The sequence below is a fragment of the Felis catus genome, chromosome C1 (assembly GCF_018350175.1).
Source record: "Felis catus isolate Fca126 chromosome C1, F.catus_Fca126_mat1.0, whole genome shotgun sequence".
NCBI lineage: Eukaryota > Metazoa > Chordata > Mammalia > Carnivora > Felidae > Felis > Felis catus.
Genome location: NC_058375.1, coordinates 61,583,450 through 61,601,516, shown reverse-complemented (window position 1 = coordinate 61,601,516; position 18,067 = coordinate 61,583,450). Strand labels below are relative to the sequence as shown.

At 37.8% G+C, this 18,067-nt stretch overlaps 1 protein-coding gene across 6 annotated transcripts in view; it reads left to right on the top strand.

Moving 5' to 3' along the window:
- LRRIQ3 (leucine rich repeats and IQ motif containing 3) overlaps positions 1-18,067 on the top strand; it is a 367,465-nt gene that overhangs the window by 273,942 nt on the left and 75,456 nt on the right. For all 6 annotated transcript variants that reach the window (XR_006584398.1, XR_006584396.1, XR_006584401.1 and 3 more), the window contains one exon: positions 10,055-10,137. The gene's annotated coding sequence lies outside the window, so the exon portion shown is untranslated. The remainder of the gene's footprint in view (positions 1-10,054; positions 10,138-18,067) is intronic.

The window sequence follows — 18,067 nt, the reverse complement described above, 5'->3', positions numbered from 1 at the left end:
GGTCATAGGGTAGATCTATTTCTAATTTTCTGAGGAACCTCCACACTGTTTTCCAGAGTGGCTGCACCAGTTTGCATTCCCAACAACAGTGCAAGAGGGTTCCGATTCTCCACATGCTCTCCAGCATCTATGGTCTTCTGATTTGTTCATTTTAGCCACTCTGACTGGCGTGAGGTGATATCTGAGTGTGGTTTTGATTTGTATTTCCCTGATGAGGAGCAACATTGAGCATCTTTTCATGTGCCTGTTGGCCATCTGGATGTCTTCTTTAGAGAAGTCTCTGTTCATGTTTTCTGCCCATTTCTTCACTGGATTATTTGTTTGTCGGGTGTGGAGTTTGGTGAGCTCTTTATAGATTTTGGATACTAGCCTTTGTCCGATATGTCATTTGCAAATATCTTTTCCCATTCCGTTGGTTGCCTTTTAGTTTTGTTGATTGTTTGCTTGGAAGTGCAGAAGCTTTTTATCTTGATGAGGTCCCAATAGTTCATTTTTGCTTTTAATTCCCTTGCCTTTGGGGATGTGTCAAGTAAGAAATTGCTGCGGCTGAGGTCAGAGAGGTTTTTCCCTGCTTTCTCCTCTAGGATTTTGATGGTTTCCTGTCTCACATTCAGGTCGTTTATCCATTTTGAGTTTATTTTTGTGAATGGTGTAAGAAAGTGGTCTAGTTTCAACCTTCTGCATGTTGCTGTCCAGCTCTCCCAGCACCATTTGTTAAAGAGACTGTCTTTTTTCCATTGGATAGTCTTTCCTGCTTTGTCAAAGATTAGTTGGCCGTACTTTTGTGGGTCTAATTCTGGAGTTTCTATTCTAGTCCATTGGTCTATGTATCTGTTTTTGTGGCAATACCATGCTGTCTTGATGATTACAGCTTTGTAGTTGAGGCTAAAGTCTGAGATTGTGATGCCTCCTGCTTTGGTCTTCTTCAAAATTACTTTGGCTATTCAGGGTCTTTCGTGGTTCCATACAAATTTTAGGATTGCTTGTTCTAGCTTCAAGATGAATGCTGGTGCAATTTTGATCGGGATTTCATTGAATGTGTAGATAGCTTTGGGTAGTATTGAACATTTTAACAATATTTATTCTTCTAATCCATGAGCACGGAATGTCTCTCCATTTCTTTATATCTTCTTCAATTTCATTCATAAGCTTTCTATAGTTTTCAGCATACAGATCTTTTACATCTTTGGTTAGATTTATTCCTAGGTATTTTATGCTTGGTTCAATTGTGAATGGGATCAGTTTCTTTATTTGTCTTTCTGTTGCTTCATTATTAGTGTATAAGAATGCAACTGATTTCTGTACACTGATTTTGTATTCGGCGACTTTGCTGAATTCATGTATCAGTTCTAGTAGACTTTTGGTGGAGTCTATTGGATTTTCCATGTATAATATCATATCATCTGCAAAAAGTGAAAGCTTGACATCATCATTGCCAATTTTGATGCCTTTGATTTCCTTGTGTTGTCTGATTGCTGATGCTAGCACTTCCAACGCTATGTTAAAAAACAGTGGTGAGAGTGGACATCCCTGTCATGTTTCAGATCTAAGGGGGAAAGCTCTCAGAATTTTTGCATCCATATTCATCAGGGATATTGGCCTATTGTTATCTTTTTTTGCTGGGTCTCTGTCTGGTTTGGGAATCAAAGGAATGCTGGCTTCATAGAATGATTCTGGAAGTTTTCCTTCCCTTTCTATTTTTTGGAACAGCTAGAAAAGGATAGGTATTATCTCTGCTTTAAATGTCTGGTAGAATTTCCCAGGGAAGCCATCTGGTCCTGGACTCTTATTTGTTGGGAGATTTTTGATGACTGATTCCATTTCTTCACTGGTTATGGGTCTGTTCAAGTTTTCTATTTCTTTCTGTTTGAGTTTTTTAAGTGTGTGTGTGCTTAGGAATTTGTCCATTTCTTCCAGGTTGTCCTGTTTGTTGGCATATAATATTTCATAGTATTTCCTAATAGTTGCTTGTATTTCTGAGGGATTGGTTGTCATAATTCCATTTTCATTCATGATTTTATCTATTTGGGTCATCTCCCTTTTTTTTTTGAGAAGCCTGGCTAGAGGTTTATCAATTTTGTTTATTTTTTCAAAAAACCAACTCTTGGTTTCGTTGATCTGCTCTACAGTTTTTTTAGATTCTATATTGTTTATTTCTGCTCTGATCTTTATTATTTCTCTTCTTCTGCTGGGTTTGGGGTGTCTTTGCTGTTCTGCTTCTATTTTCTTTAGGTGTGTTGTTAGATTTGGTATTTGGGATTTTTCTTGTTTCTTGAGATAGGCCTGGATTGCAATGTATTTTCCTTTCAGGACTGCCTTTGCTGCATCCCAAAGCATTTGGAGTGTTGTATTTTCTTTTTTTTTTTTTAACGTTTATTTATTTTTGGGACAGAGAGAGACAGAGCATGAACGGGGGAGGGGCAGAGAGAGACGGAGACACAGAATCGGAAACAGGCTCCAGGCTCTGAGCCATCAGCCCAGAGCCTGACGCGGGGCTCGAACTCACGGACCGTGAGATCGTGACCTGGCTGAAGTTGGACGCTTAACCAACTGCGCCACCCAGGCGCCCCTGTATTTTCATTTTCATTTGTTTCCATATATTTTTAAATTTCTTCTCTAATTTCCTGGTTGACCCATTCATTCTTTAGTAGGGTATTCTTTAACCTCCATGCTTTTGGAGGTTTTCCAGACTTTTTCTGTGGTTGATTTCAAGCTTCATAACATTGTGGTCTGAAAGTATGCATGGTATGATCTCAATTCTTGTATACTTAGGAAGGGCTGTTTTGTGACCCAGTATGTGATCTCTCTTGGAGAATGTTCCATGTGCACTCGAGAAGAAAGTATATTCTGTTGCTTTGGAATGCAAAGTTCTAAATATATCTGTCAAGTCCATCTGGTCCAACGTATCAGTCAAGGCCCTTGTGTCTTTATTGATCCTGTGTCTAGATGATCTATCCATTATTGTAAGTGGGGTATAAAAGTCCCCTGCAATTACCACATTCTTATCAATAAGGTTGCTTATGTTTGTGATTAATTGTTTTATATATTTTGGGGCTTCCGTATTCAGTGCATAGACATTTATAATTAGCTCTTCCTGATGGATAGACCCTGTAATTATTATATAATGCCCTTCTTCATCTCTTGTTACAGCCTTTAATTTACAGTCTAGTTTGTCTGATATAAGTATGGCTACTTCAGCTTTCTTTTGACTTCCAGTAGCATGATAGATAGTTCTCCGTCCCTTCACTTTCAATCTGAAGGTGTCCTCAGGTCTAAAATGAGTCTCTTGTAGACAGCAAATAGATGGGTCTTGTTTTTTTATCCATTCTGATACGCTATGTCTTTTGGTTGGAGCATTTAGTCCATTTACATTCAGTGTTATTATAGAAGCATGTGGGTTTAGACTCATTGTGATGTCTGTAGGTTTCATGCTTGTAGTGATGTCTCTGGTACTTTGTGGTCCTTGCAACATTTCACTCACAGAATCCCCCTTAGGATCTCTTGTAGGGCTGGTTTAGTGGTGATGAATTCCTTCAGTTTTTGTTTGTTTGGGAAAACCTTTATCTGTCCTTCTATTCTGAATGACAGACTTGCTGGGTAAAAGGATTCTCGGCTGCATATTTTTCTTGTTCATCACATTGAAGATTTCCTGCCATTCCTTTCTGGCCTGCCAAGTTTCAGTAGATAGATCCGTCACTACTCTTATCGGTCTCACTTTATATGTTAGAGCTTATTTATTCCTAGCTGCTTTCAGAATTTTCTCTTTATTCTTGTATTTTGCCAGTTTCACTATGATATGTCGTGCAGAAGATTGATTCAAGTTACGTCTGAAGGGAATTCTCTGTGCCTCTTGGCTTTCAATGCCTTTTTCCTTCCCCAGATCAGGGAAGTTCTCAGCTATGATTTGTTCAAGTACACCTTCAGCCCCTTTCTCTCTCTTCCTCTTCTTGAATTCTTATTATACAGATATTGTTGTGCTTGATTGCATCACTTAGTTCTCTAATTCTCCCCTCATACTCCTGGATTTTTTATCTCTCTTTTTTCTCAGCTTCCCCTTTTTCCATAATTTTATCTTCTAATTCACCTATTCTCTCCTCTGCCTCTTCAATCCGAGCTGTAGTTGCCTCCATTTTATTTTGCACCTCATTTGTAGCACTTTTTAGCTCCTCATGACTGTTTCTTAGTCCCTTAGTCTCTGTAGCAATAGATTATCTGCTGTCCTTTATACTTTTTTCAAGCCCAGTGATTAATTTTGTGACTATTATTCTAAATTCATGGTCCGTTATATTGCTTAAATCGTTTTTGATCAATTCGTTAGCTGTCGCTACTTCCTGGAGTTTCTTTTGAGGAGAATTCTTCTGTTCGTCATTTTGGATAGTCTCTGGAGTGGCGCGGAACTGCAGGGCACTTCCCCTGTGCTGTCTGGAGTAACTTGTGTTGTTGGGCGGGGCCGCAGTCAGACCCCATGTCTGTCCCCAGCCCACCACTGGGGCCACAGTCAGACTGGTGTGTACCTTATCTTCCCCTCTCCCAGGGGCAGGACTCACAGTGTACTGGTGTGGCCCCTGTTGGAGCTACTTGCACACTGCCAGGCTTGTGGTGCTGCTTCGATGGGATCTGGCATATTAACCCAAGTGGATCTGCAAGGTGCACAGGGGTGGGTGGGGCAGGGTTAGCTCACTTTGCCATTGGTGGTGCCCTGCGGGAGGGGCCGTGCAGCACCAGGAGAGAGGCAGTTCTCATCAGAGGGATAGATCCACAGAAGCACGGTGTTGGGCGTTTGCACGGTGAAAGCAAGTTCGGTGATGGGAACTGGTTCCCTTTGGAATTTTGGCTGGGGGATGGGAGAAGGAGATGGTGCTTGTCAACACTTTTGTTCCCTTGCTGAGCTGAGCTCTGTCTTCCTGGGCTCAACAACTCTCCCTCCTGGTGTCCTCTCACCCTCCCCACTCTCCAAGAGCAAAGCTGTTGACTTTTAACATTCCAGATGTTAAGTCCTGCTGGCTGTCAGAACTCACACAGTCCGGCCCCTCTGCTTTTGTGAGGCAGACTTGGGGGCTCTGCCTTGTCGGGCAGGCTGCCCCTCCACCGCCCTGCAGCCTCCTGCCAGTCCGTGTAGCACACACCGCCTCTCCGCCCTTCCTACCCTCTTCCATGGGCCTCTTGTCTACGCTTGGCTCTGGAGAGTCTGTTCTGCTAGTCTTCTGGCAGTTTTCTGGGTTATTTAGGCAGATGTGGATGGAATCTAAGTGATCAGCAGAGCGCGGTGAGTCCAGGGTCCTCCTACCCATCTTCCTCAGGATTGGTATTGTTTAAATGGTTTTTTTAGAATTCACCTGTGACATCATCCAATTCTGATTTGGGGGAAGGGCTTTTGGTCACCAATTCAATCTTCTTATTTGTTACTGGTCTGCTCAGTCTTTCTATTTCTTCTGGATACTGATCTTGGTAAATTGTATATGTCTAGAAATTTATCTGTTTCCTCCAGATTTTCCAATTTGTTGGCATATAATTGTTCATAATAGTCACTTATGATCTTTTTTAAATTTCTACAGCATTGATTGTAAACATTTCATTTTATTCATTTAAAAAATGTTTATTTATTTTGAGAGACAGAGAGAGAGAGAGAGAGAGAGAGAGAGCATATGAGTAGAGGAGGGGCAGAGAGATAGAGGGAGAGAGATAATCCCAAGCATGTCCCTCACTGTCTGCAGAACCTGACACGGGGTTCGATCCCACGAACTGTGAGATCATCCCCTGAGCCGAAATCAAGAGTTGGATGTCTAGCTGAACTGAGTGGCCTAGGTGTCCCAATATTTAACTTTAAATTCATGTTCACAAAAACCAAGTAGACGCCTGATATTGCTTGGTATCCCTAATGCAATCTATTTTCATCTCTTCAGGTGACCATTCTATAGCTTTAGCTCATTTCCTCAAATACCCCACGTCCTTCCTCCAGTCTTAAGAAATGATTCTGCCTCATACTTCATGAAAAAAAAAAAACAGCAATAAAAACAATTGGAAAGGAACTCTTTTATCCTCAGTACCAGTCTTACCAACTTATCTGTGTCTGATCCATACCCTCTCCTTCCCTTCTGTAACAATGTATGAAGTACCCCTGCTGTAATCTAAAGCTACCTCTTTTACATGTGCTCTGGGTAGTCTCAGATATTTTCCAGAATTTTAGTCTTTAAATTAATTCTTCTCTGTATTGTTGATACCTGTCTTTAACTGGAACATTACCATTGGTATCCAAACATGCCTTAATATTACCAATTTTAATGCTTTTTTGAGGTCATATCACATTTCAACTGTAGTCTCATCTTGTTGTTTTTATTTCTATATAAAAATTTCCAAAGTTATCCATTTATATACTCTGTATTTCTCCACTTTCATCCTTCCCTCAAATTAGGATAATCAGATTTCCATGGCTACCCCTCTACTCAAACAGTTCTTCATATGGTCTCTCACAACCAAAATTTTACCAAAGTCAGTGGTCCAGTCCACCCTTCTCACTTTATTGTACTAGATTTCAAAAAAAATTTGATAGAGCAGATGACTTCTTCCTCTTGAAACTTTTTTTCTTCTGACTTCTGTGGTACTAAATCTTGTTGCCTTTCATTTTCCCTAACTACTTGTGCATCTCTTTTGCTGTTTTCAATGCCTTTGCACAATCTTTAAATACTGGCATGCTATATATCTTGTTGTTTAAGCTTGCTTTGTTCCTTCTTTTGTTTTTTTGTTTTTTAATCTTTACTCTTTTCTTTGGTAATATCATCCAGTTTTATGGCTTTAAATTCGTTCTCTCTGCTGGCGAATCCTAACTCAATTATTTTCACCTCCATCTCTTCTCTAAAATCTAGGCTCATGGACCAACTCTCTGTACCTTATCCATTTGGATATTTAATAAACTATCTCACTTATTAAGTGTTCAAAACAAAGGTCTTGATCTTCCATCCCAGCTTATTTGTTCTCAGTCTTTCCCACCTGGCTGAATGCCATTACCATTCATTATCTCAACCCAAAAACATAAGAATCAAACTTTGTTCCTCTCTTTCCCTCAATTCTGATGAATATATTTAAGTTCTATAGATTCTTCATTAAGAATGTCCAAAAATCGCCTACCCTTTTCGGTCTCTAATGCTATTATTTTGTCTCATGTTGACAACTGGAATAGATTCTTAACTAATTTCATTGTTTCCACTCTGTTCCCCTCCATCCAACCTGTGCTTCTGCTAAACAAATCTCTACATAGTATGTACAAAACCTTCATGATCACATGCTATCTCTTATCTCCTTAAAAATATCCAGTGATACACAATTACTCTTATAATAAAATCTACACTCTTAGCTTATAAAGCCCTACGTGATCCAATCCCTGCTAACTCTCTGATCTTATCTCATCTTAGCTACTTTCTACTCACTGTCCAGGACCTTGGACTAGCTATTTTCTCTGCCTATAATGCTTTTCATAGATTTTTTGAATGGTTGGTTTCTCCTCAATACTCAGTCTTAGTTTAAATATCTCCTCTGAAAAATGTTTTCTGATTATTCAATTTGAAATAACTGCATGTCACATCACACTCTTTTATTTTCATCATAGAGCACTTGTCTCTTCTTCAAATATTTGTTATTTTCTGTGTCTCCAGGGTCATATAAGTACCATGAGAAGATGAATCATATCTGTTTATCCTTTGCTATATTCACAGTGTTTAGGAAAGAACTTGGAGATAGTATCCTCTTAATAAATGCTCATTGAATAAATAAATAATTAGATAAATGATTGTCCCTTATATTTATTTTAGAATAAAAAGATTGAGAACTGCTTGAAATAGATAGAAGGATAGTTTGAATTAATCAAAAGATAAAATTATGCTTTTAAAAATGAACTTCATTACTTTTAGGTACCTAATCTAGGTTAAAAAAGAATTGCATAAAAAACCTGCTAAAGAAACAGCTTTACAGAACAGAAGACAATGAATTGCAATTATACTATTGATTTACTTTTATGCAGATAAATGCTTCTAATGAGCTTTAAGTAATTCTTTTAAATTAGATAAATATTTCCCCTGCTATTCTTTTCCATACTCTTCTTTGGTTTTGAAACTTGATTTTTTTTATCCTTGAAATTTATAAGGTAAATTTTACCCTAGTCTGTGACTGAATAATTATACATTTTAAATTAGTAGAGTCTGAAATAATGTGGCTCATGTAGTAAAACTGAAACCTTGAAGTGCTTAGTATATAAAAGCTGTTCTCTGAGTGTCTTAGCTCATTTTTCATCATGTTTCTTTTAAAATTTTAAATGTATTAATCATAGAATGATAAAAAAAAGATTTTTAAAATGTGAATATCAATTGATCTTGAAATACAGCAAATCTTCAAGATAAGATCATGGATATCTAGCACTATGTTTTGCTACCAGCCTGGCATTCTTGTAGTTCATAATCTGATGGGTGACACTCTGATTTTCCTATCTTTTGAAAAGATTAATTAAGATCCCCTCAGAGTATCTGATTTCCTTCTGAAAATATATACTGATCATCAATTACATGCCAGGCACTAGTTTTGGTACTATATATCAAGGATGAACTTGAGAACTTGAGCTTAAAGAACATATGCTCTAGTTAAGATAGGAGGATAAGTGAAAGGCTTAGAAGTCAGAGTGAATAATAGAACATAGGGCATTTGGGAAACACAAGGCAATTTATCAAGGCTACAGTTTAGAACATGAGTGGGGTGCTAGCAAAGATGAGTCTGCAGATCTGAGCAGAGGTCAAATCATCAAGAGCTTAAGATATGTCTCATGGCTGGATATAGACTCAGTAAAAGTAGAGACTAAGATTTCAGTCCATCTTTTGGTTGTGATTTCTTATTTTTATTTTTTGCAACTTATATAACAAGCTGACTCATTGCCATCATCTCTGAACTGTTAATAATACAGTAGAAACTCTCTTAAAAAGCTAATCATAAAAAGTAATATATACGAATCTTAAGCTTTTAATTATAACTTAAACAAAAACTCATTTGCCAATAGTTTGTTGAAGAATAAAAAAAATTCTTTTAGTATAAATCTGTTGACCAGACTGGTATGGTCTGACATAAACCACACCATTATGTTTCTTCTATGACTCTTAGTCGTAGTTTCTTTAAAATTAATGAGAACTAAGATACTTGAAGCACAGTCTTTCTCAATTTTTATTGTTCCTAGCACTTAACAGTGACTGTGTAAACACAGTTCAACAGCAGTTCTTTTTACTAATTCATTTTATTTGGCTCCCCAAGTATTTAATTTAATGTTTATAGAAAATCTAGAGAACAACTTTATTTCTTTAGGAACTTCTAACTTTTTGGTTTACAAATTATTTAAATAACATAATTTCAAAATAATGACAACTGACCTTAAAAGTTTCAGGATCCAACTCAATTGATTCTTCATAGCATAGAACTCAAACTTTGGATGAAGAAATGAACACTCTTCAGTAATCTTTAATATTAAAGAATAGCCTGGTAAATATAAGTCTCCAGCATATGATGAGCATCGCTCATTACGTTTTCTTGAGAGGGTGGAGAATGTCTATTAATGTAGGGAGTCCTTTAGGTGAAAGATGTTTAAGAGGGTTCTTTGAATAACATCTACCTTATGAAATTTGTGAAAGGGTTTAATGAGATTGCATAAAAACAACTAGTAGAGTACCAGGTGCATAGTAAATGTTTTAGACATTATATTATTAGCACTTCATATTTAGTATATTTTATCACTTGGTAGGAATAAATTATCCCTTAAATAACTTTACTCTGGTATTTGTTTCCAAGCCAATATGAGGCCATATCATGCCTCTGTGGGAATTAGGAAAACATTCCATCAGAGTGGGTGAAGTCCTTTAGGGCCATGGTTTATAAGAGGAGAATGCTTTTGTGTGAATTAGAAAAACATGTTGCTTTTTGCAGAAGCATGTCAGGAACCTGCCCTGTAGGCTGAATGTTAGCCCCCTCTTGTCCTCTTAGTTGGATGCCTTTGTGCAGTTAACAATGGCAAAATCCTACATTGCAGGTCTGGATCACAGCCCCAGTCTTGCTGAAACAAAGGTGTTCAAGTTCCAGAGCATCTCAGGGTTTGTGAGCTGAACTGCCAAGGTAAGGGTGATCTGGCCTTCTCTAGTGCCACAAAGAGAAACCTTTGCTCCCTTCAGGTGATCAGATTTATTCTTCTCTTTTGATATCTGTATAACTAGTTTGTATATTTCCATCAGTATATTTACTGAAAGTTCACAGTAGTGAAGGATGCTCTTTTATATTTCTGCCTTGAATGAAAAGGTTGGGGATTGAGTGTTGATGAAGGAAGACTCTCCAGCTACCAAAAAAGTGCATCCACAATGCATGATGATTCTCCTTCAAACAGGATAACAGAAAAAAAGAAAAATGTGGATTAAATATAAATTTTTTACATTTCTCCTACTTGGATAGATAATTGGATAGCTTATCTATTGCATGAGTTTACCTATAAATCAAGGCAGACTTTGTTTCAGTATGCAGAGAACACCATTCTTTTGGTCTCTCAAATATTGCAGATTTTGTGAGGCAAAAAATGTTTAATTTCATATATCTTAAATTTGGAGGTTCAGCCATCCTCTTTCTTGGATTTTCTGCTAGTATTTAGTTCAGACTTATAAAATATTAAGTGAGATCATTCTTTGTCATGTGAAAATAACATACACGTGAAATGATATGTTGATTGAATTCTTAACTGAGCTTAAATGATTTTCCCCCAATACTTTGGGTAAAAACAAATGTCTTTCATTGGAATGCATACCTCTCTTCCATGAGACTTTATTTTGATAAATACATTTTGATTCATGCTGGATTCTATTCACTGGGGTTCATTCATGACTAGGACATACAAAGGATAGGTAGCTGTTTGCTTTGCAAAATTGTCATGGAATTGCAAGGCCTAGCAAAAGGTTCATCAAACCCTAATAAAGGGATATGTTGACTCTGAAGAAGATGCATTGCCTTATGATGATGGGAAGACTTTTGATTACATTAGAGAAGACCTTGAGTTCAGGTGAAAATAACATGGAATTTGCTGTTTAATGATGGATTACTAAAAGTACTGAAGCGATCCGTAAATATATAATATATATATTTAACTGTGTTTAAAAGAAAATATTTATTTTAATTTTTTAAAATGTCAAGAAAATAAATCTCTACTACTTTTCCCCCCCGTGTTTACCTTGTTTCCAGTTTTATCTTTTCTCAATTTCTCATATTTCCAATTGTATTCTTTCACAAAAGAACTTCTACTTATCCAGAAGTAATACTATCTTTATTTCTAAATGTTCTCTCTTAAGTTACTTATATATTCTCGCTCAATTATATTAATTTGTGTTTATGTCTTAACTTTCCTACTAAGTTGTAAGATTCTTTTTTAATTTTTTTCATGTTTATTTATTTATTTTGAGAGAGTGAGCCAGCACAAGTGGGGGAGGGGCAGAGAGAGAGGGAGAGAGAATCCCAAGCAGGCTCCATGCTGTCAGTGCAGAGCCCAACATGGGGTTGGATCTCACAAACCTGAACATCATGACCTGAGCCTAAAACAAGGGTGAGACACTTAACCGAGACACCCAGGCACCCCCTAATTTGTAAGATTCTTGAAGCAGAACCAATGGTCTCACAAAGACTTTGCCTTTGGCAAATGTTCAACAACATTTGGAGTGTAAATGAACAAATGAATATCTTTGTTGTGGAACATGATTACAGCATTTTAGTTGTCAGCACCTGAGTGTTACGAAGGTAAAATGCTCCAGAGCAACTGTGTCGTATCTGTCATAAAATTTTAGAAAACCTTAAAAATGTCACTATATAAAAAAAAAGGGGCAATGATAAATAGAACACAAAGTTTGTGTTTTAACAAAATGTGATGACAAGTGAAACAGATTAAGCTCAACGCCGGTGTGAAATTATAGAACTTGGGATGGAACTATTAAACTGGTTCTGTGTTAAGAGTTTTAAGGTATTCTAGCCTCTGGTAGGAGGTAAAAAGTTGGTAGACTGTGGAAAAAAACATAGAAATGTATCACAGGCACATAGGAATCAGTTTTAATTGCAGAGTACTACAATTCCTGCACTTTCACTCTTTCTCATTTTCTCCACAATCAGCAGCACCCTAAATCAACTCCCTGCTGTCCCTAACTTCCACGATATGGTGGTTTTTTCTTCAGCTCTTTCCAGGCGAGCCTCGGGTCTCCCTATTCCTCTGCCATCTTAACCCCTCCATCTTCAGTGTACTAAAATGTAGAGTTGACCCTGAATTTATTAATGCTATTGAACAAGGAGTGTATATTTCACTAAAAATGGATAGGTACCTATGCCAGTTTGATCATGTATGGTTAGGAATAATCTCATTTCTCACATGTTTAAAATATTGCAGTTCAGTCATTTATGTATCACCATTGCTGGCCAGATAACTTTTCTTGAGACTTAAAAATTCTCTCCTGCCACCCTCATGTTAGCTCGACTGTCTTTTCCAGGAGCCCAACAAGTGATGGAAAAGTCTAACTGAATTTCATTTTAATGAAAGCTACTTAATTGCAAAAAATAGTTTTTGCACTAGTTGACAAATAAGCTAGTGCAAAAAAGCAGGAGGAAATGCTTGTTACTTGTACATAGTTGTGTTCCATGGAACACGTGGTAGAGAGTACACTTTAGACTCCAGTAGGATGGAAATATGAATTGGCAGCTTCCAAGATAGCCATTATCTTTTTTTTTAAAGTTTTTATTTTAATTCCAGTTAGTTAACATGCAGTATTATATTAGGGGTAGCCACTGCCTTGACCTTTCTTTTTGTTGAATTCATGGTCTCTCATCTTGGCTTCTCCTTTCAAGTCTGTTTGATTTTTCAATTTCTGGTCCTCTGGGGATATAATTTCCTTACAGCTGCCAAATTTAGCTATTCTTAATTTAACTAACTAGCAGAAACCAGCATCTATATCTCATTAAAACAAATTTCTGGGAAAGATAATGTTAATGGTCCTGCTTAGTGCACACCTCGTCCAATAAAATATGGTCAAGGAGTGTCAGTTACTGTAAATTTGGCTGTCAAATCTCCCTCCTTTGGAGAGAAGTAGAGTTCTTAGTGAAGTGGATAGGTCACATGCTGAAGAGAGATTCTAACAAATATTTTCTACTCCTGTTCACCTTCTGATGAGGGGCCACCGTCAGATAGAAAAACAATTCTCAAGTGGGACAACGGAGCAGAAAGTAGTAAACTAATCCTGAATGTATAATACTTGAAAATGTATGGGGAATGTATAATGCCTCCTGACTGTCTATACACAGTCACTACAGAAATTTGATAAAATATTCCCCAGCTTGCAAAAGTCTACTAGTCTCACTGGCCTCCCTTCACTCAGTCAAAAACCACTCCAAAGGAAAGTTGCCAGAGATACAGAGACACAGACACATGTGGGGAAAATGCCAGTTGATGATGGAGGCAGAGGTTGATGTGCTGAAGCTGCCAGCCAAAGAATGACAAGAATTGCTGGCAAATCGCCAGGAGCTAGAAAGATGCAAGGAAAGATTCTTTCTCCCAGGTTTCAGAGGGAGCCTGGCCCTGCCAGCACCTTGATTGTGGGCTTCTAGACTCCAGAACTGTGAGACACAAATTTGTGTTTTTCTAAGCCACCTAGTGTGTGGTACTTTGTTACGGCAGCCCTAGCAAACTGATACGATACATTATAGGGAAGACTATAATCTCAGAGTCATTGCTGGCTCCGTGTAATCATTTGTTAGATGTATGTCTTCAAAGATAGCTTTGGACATACCACTTCTCATAGTCGAATGACAAGAATTTAGATCCAAAGTGGTAGTGTGGGGGAACTGGATGAGAAAATAAGATGGGAAATTGAAGAGAGTGAAATCAATCAGGAAGATGGTAAGAGGTGGAGGCAGTCAGGGATAGGTGTGGGGAGAAAGCCAGCAACAGAGTGCTAGTGGCCATTTTAGTAAGGAAGTGTCTCATACAGTTGATATTAATTATTTGCAGATTCTGTGTTTGTGAACTTGCCTACTTGGTAAAATTTATTTGTAAGCCCCAAATCAATACTTGTGGTGCTTTTTCAGTAATTCCCATACATTCCAGGGTAGCAAAAACATGGAATCATTGAACTAGCATATTCCTAGCTGAGGTCAATGAACAAGGAGCTACTCAGCTGCCTTGTTCTAGCTCTCATACGATAAACAAGTGTTTTTTGTGCAGTATTTTTAGCGTCATGTTCTTTTCATTTTTGTTTGTAATTCTGCTCTTTAAAATAGGCCCCAAGCACCAGTGCTGAAGTGCTATCCGGTGTTCCTAAGTGCAAAAAGGCTGTGATAATGTCTTATAGAAAAAAACACATGTGCTAGATAAGCTTTCAGGCAGGAGTTATAGAGTTGTTAGTTGTGAGTTCAATGTTAATGAATCAGCAATATAATATTAAATAAGGTGACTTTCAACAGAACACACATAAAACAGAGTAAGTATTGATTGGTTGATGAAATTGTTATAACCAAAGACTCAAACATAGGGCCTAACCCTGTTTTCCCATAGAAGCAGTGGTTCAGTACTTGCTAATTTATTGTTTGTGGAGACTTTGTAGAATATAACTACTGCAAACAATGAGAATCAACTCTATACGATTTAAATTTGTTTGCAGTATAATGTGATGGTATAACTTCTTCACCATGATTCACAAAACTTCAGCAAACATTTAACTATAAAATGGTTTTCATGGTTTATTTTGTTCTGATGGGTAGAAAAGGAGGGTGGGGACAAGGCAGAGTTTTAGATTTGGGCAGGTGTCCAAACTAAGATAAAGGAATAGGCTCAAGAAAGAAGACAGAGAATTAAGAGGAGCAGAAATTCTGAGCTGGAGGTTGACCATGTAAAGCTCCCAGAAGTTCACAGATATTTTGAAAAGCATGTGGTCTTCTGCAAGATGTCTAATGGGGGTTTGAAATATATGTCATTAGATGTTACTTGGCTGACATTTGTAGCAACACCAATCTGTCTTTTCCCTATGTCTGAACTCTTAACCACTATGAAACTTGTTCATGTTTTAAGATAGATTCAGCTTAAAAACTTGGCACAAGCATTAATCATGCCAAGCAACTTTTAAATCTGGACTACTATAATTTGGTTGTAGGCATCTTACCACTATTATGACATGTACTATGCTGTAAAATACTTCTTGTGTATATGCCTGATTATTTAAACCATAAATAACTTATGGCAAGAACCATGACAATTCATCCTTTTATTTCCACCACCTAGTCCACTGGTGAACATAAGGAAGGAACTCAGTTAAATAAAACTTTATTTTTTTTCTTTTTTGTATCAAGTTATTATTCAAGTAATCACTTAAGAATATGTATTGCTGTGAAGGGGATAAGTGTAGCAATTAAGAACTCAGGTTCTAGAGTCAGGAAGACCTGGATTTGAATCTTAAATTATGTGACCTCAGACAGATTGCTTAAGTCTCAGAGTCTCAGTTTCCTCATCTGTAAAATGTGGACAACACTAGTATTATCTTATAGGGTTATGAGCATTGAATAAAACTTGTACCTGATGCCCCTTGCATGGTTTCCAGCACATAATATCATATGACTCAGTAAATAATGACAATAGAATTAGTGCTATTTGCACAAATATGTAAGGAGAGAGGATTGGCTGTGGTTGTGATGTATTACGCCACTGGCAGAGAAGAGGATGGAACAGAATCCAGCACGATAGAGCAAACCTTATAGAGACTAAATACATATATAACCTAAAGTATCCTTGGGATCCATTCTGTGTTTGCCTTCAATGACTACTCCTTTTTCCACAGAACAGTCCCTTCACTTTGATACCCAAGACCACATTATTGACTCATAGGCTTCCATGAAGTCTTCATTATTGCTGAGAACCCTGTCAATCACATATAAGGAGGGGGCAAGGAGAGAGATTGCATCTTTTCATTCATTCATCTATATAAGAAAACTTTTTTTAAAGGACCTACTTTGGGTCAATCACTGTTGAAAACACTGAAAATACATCAGTGCATAAGCTGACCAGATTCCTGTATGCATGAAGCTTACATTCCAATTGAGCAGTCTGAAAATACACATGTAACAAGATAAATAAGAGTGATGACTAGGGGTGGATGTGGTGACAATTAGGGAAGGCCTCTCTGAGAAAATGAGTTTGAACTTGAACATGAAAAATGAGAAGGCAGTTATAAGGAGACCTGCACATAAGAGCAATTCAGGCAGAGGGATCAACTGGGGCAAACATCTTGGAGGAGAATCAATTTGGTGTACTACAGAGATAAGGTGAAGGCCAGTGTAGCTAGAGTGAAGTGAGCAAGGGAGACAGTGTAGGAGTTTAATTCAAAGAAATAAGCAGGAGCTAGGATATTCCAGGCTATGAAAATGCATTTTGTTTTACTCTAATTGCAATAGGAAGGCATTGAAAGAAAGTGAAGAGATAGGACATAAAAACTCCAGTTTTGTTTAACTCTAATTGTAATAGGAAACCATTGAAAGAAAGTGAAGATAGGACATAAAAACTCCATTTGGTTTGTTTCCTGGAGAATGATGTTGGAGGAGGTCATCTAGAGGACATGACCACTGGTTGACCTTGAGCTGGATCTGGACAATGAGAGGCTTCCCGGAATGTACTTGTCTTTGGAATGTACTTTTGGCCACCATTTGTCCACATGTCCTCACAAGACCCTAACCCTGTTTTCCTCTAGGAACAGTGGTTCAGTATTTGCTAATTCAGTGTTTGTGAAGACTTGTCTTTGGAATGTACTTTCCGGACACCATTCCCACAGTCAGAGCCATTTTCAAAACACAGCCTTGAGAGAACAATGTGTTATTGAGAATATCTGGATGGCATATGTGACTGAACCCAGTTAAAACTTCTATAAAACCTTTAAAAATTTTGGTGGGTGGGTATAGAAATCTACTCATCTTGAGGCTATCCAAGCAAGCCTCCTAAATTCCCTTTGTTAAAAGCAAAATTCAACTGAGTAAATTTAAATATCTAATGGGTTTTTTCAAACAATTCATGAACCTGGTAGCATCCCATCCAGCAAGTAGAGAGATGTTCCAAGGCAATGTACTGAAATGGAAGGTTTTATGGGAAGGAGAGTGGGCCAAAGAAGTTATTAGCACAAGAAAAGAAAGGATTGTTTCAGACCTGAGCATCTGTTTCTGGGAAAGCTAGGGCTTTTATCACACAAATTACCTCGCTAGTGTTGATTGGGAAATTTCAGATTGACTGTTAAAAGTTCACATTCCTGTTCACATCTAGGAGAGGTTGAAACTGTGATTAAGTATTGGTTTGCTGTCATGGCAGAGCAAATGACTCCATTTTGGGCTTGTTTATTTTTCTTTTCTTTTCTTTTCCTCTTTTCTTTCTTTCTTTCCTTCTTTCTTTCTTTCTTTCTTTCTTTCTTTCTTTCTTTCTTTTCTTTCTTTCTTTTTTTGGTTTTCGTTGTTGTTGTTGTTGTTTAACAAATGCAGACTGCCACATGCAGCACCTCATTTGGATATGTCTGGAATCTTGGAAGTTTGACTACCCTATATTCTCCTACAAATGGACCTTGAGAGCTTGTTTGGAGATTCTAACAGGGGAGTACAGCTACTCACATACAATTGATGGAAGAATGGGTCCTCCTCTATAAGGTCATCATCTTTAAGTGAGCATGCAGCTTCTGGAGGGACAGACATGGAGCTGTTAGGGAGGAAGGCAACACCTGCCCAGCCAGCCAGATCAGCTGAAAATCAACCCTGGTGATCAATGGGGTGACAGATGTCACAGCCAGAGCACCCTCACATTCCTGATGTTTTATTTTTAACAACCTATTCATTAAGCCTGCTACCTACCAATCCCGAGTGGTCTACTCTTTCTTTGATCTCTCCTTGTCCTCCATGTATGGGGGCCAGTTTATGATTCAACAAATAGACTGTGGGCTAAGAATGGTGGGAAAACTGAATGAGAGAAATCAGTGAAAGTTATTGTAGATGTCTGCTGGACAGATGATAG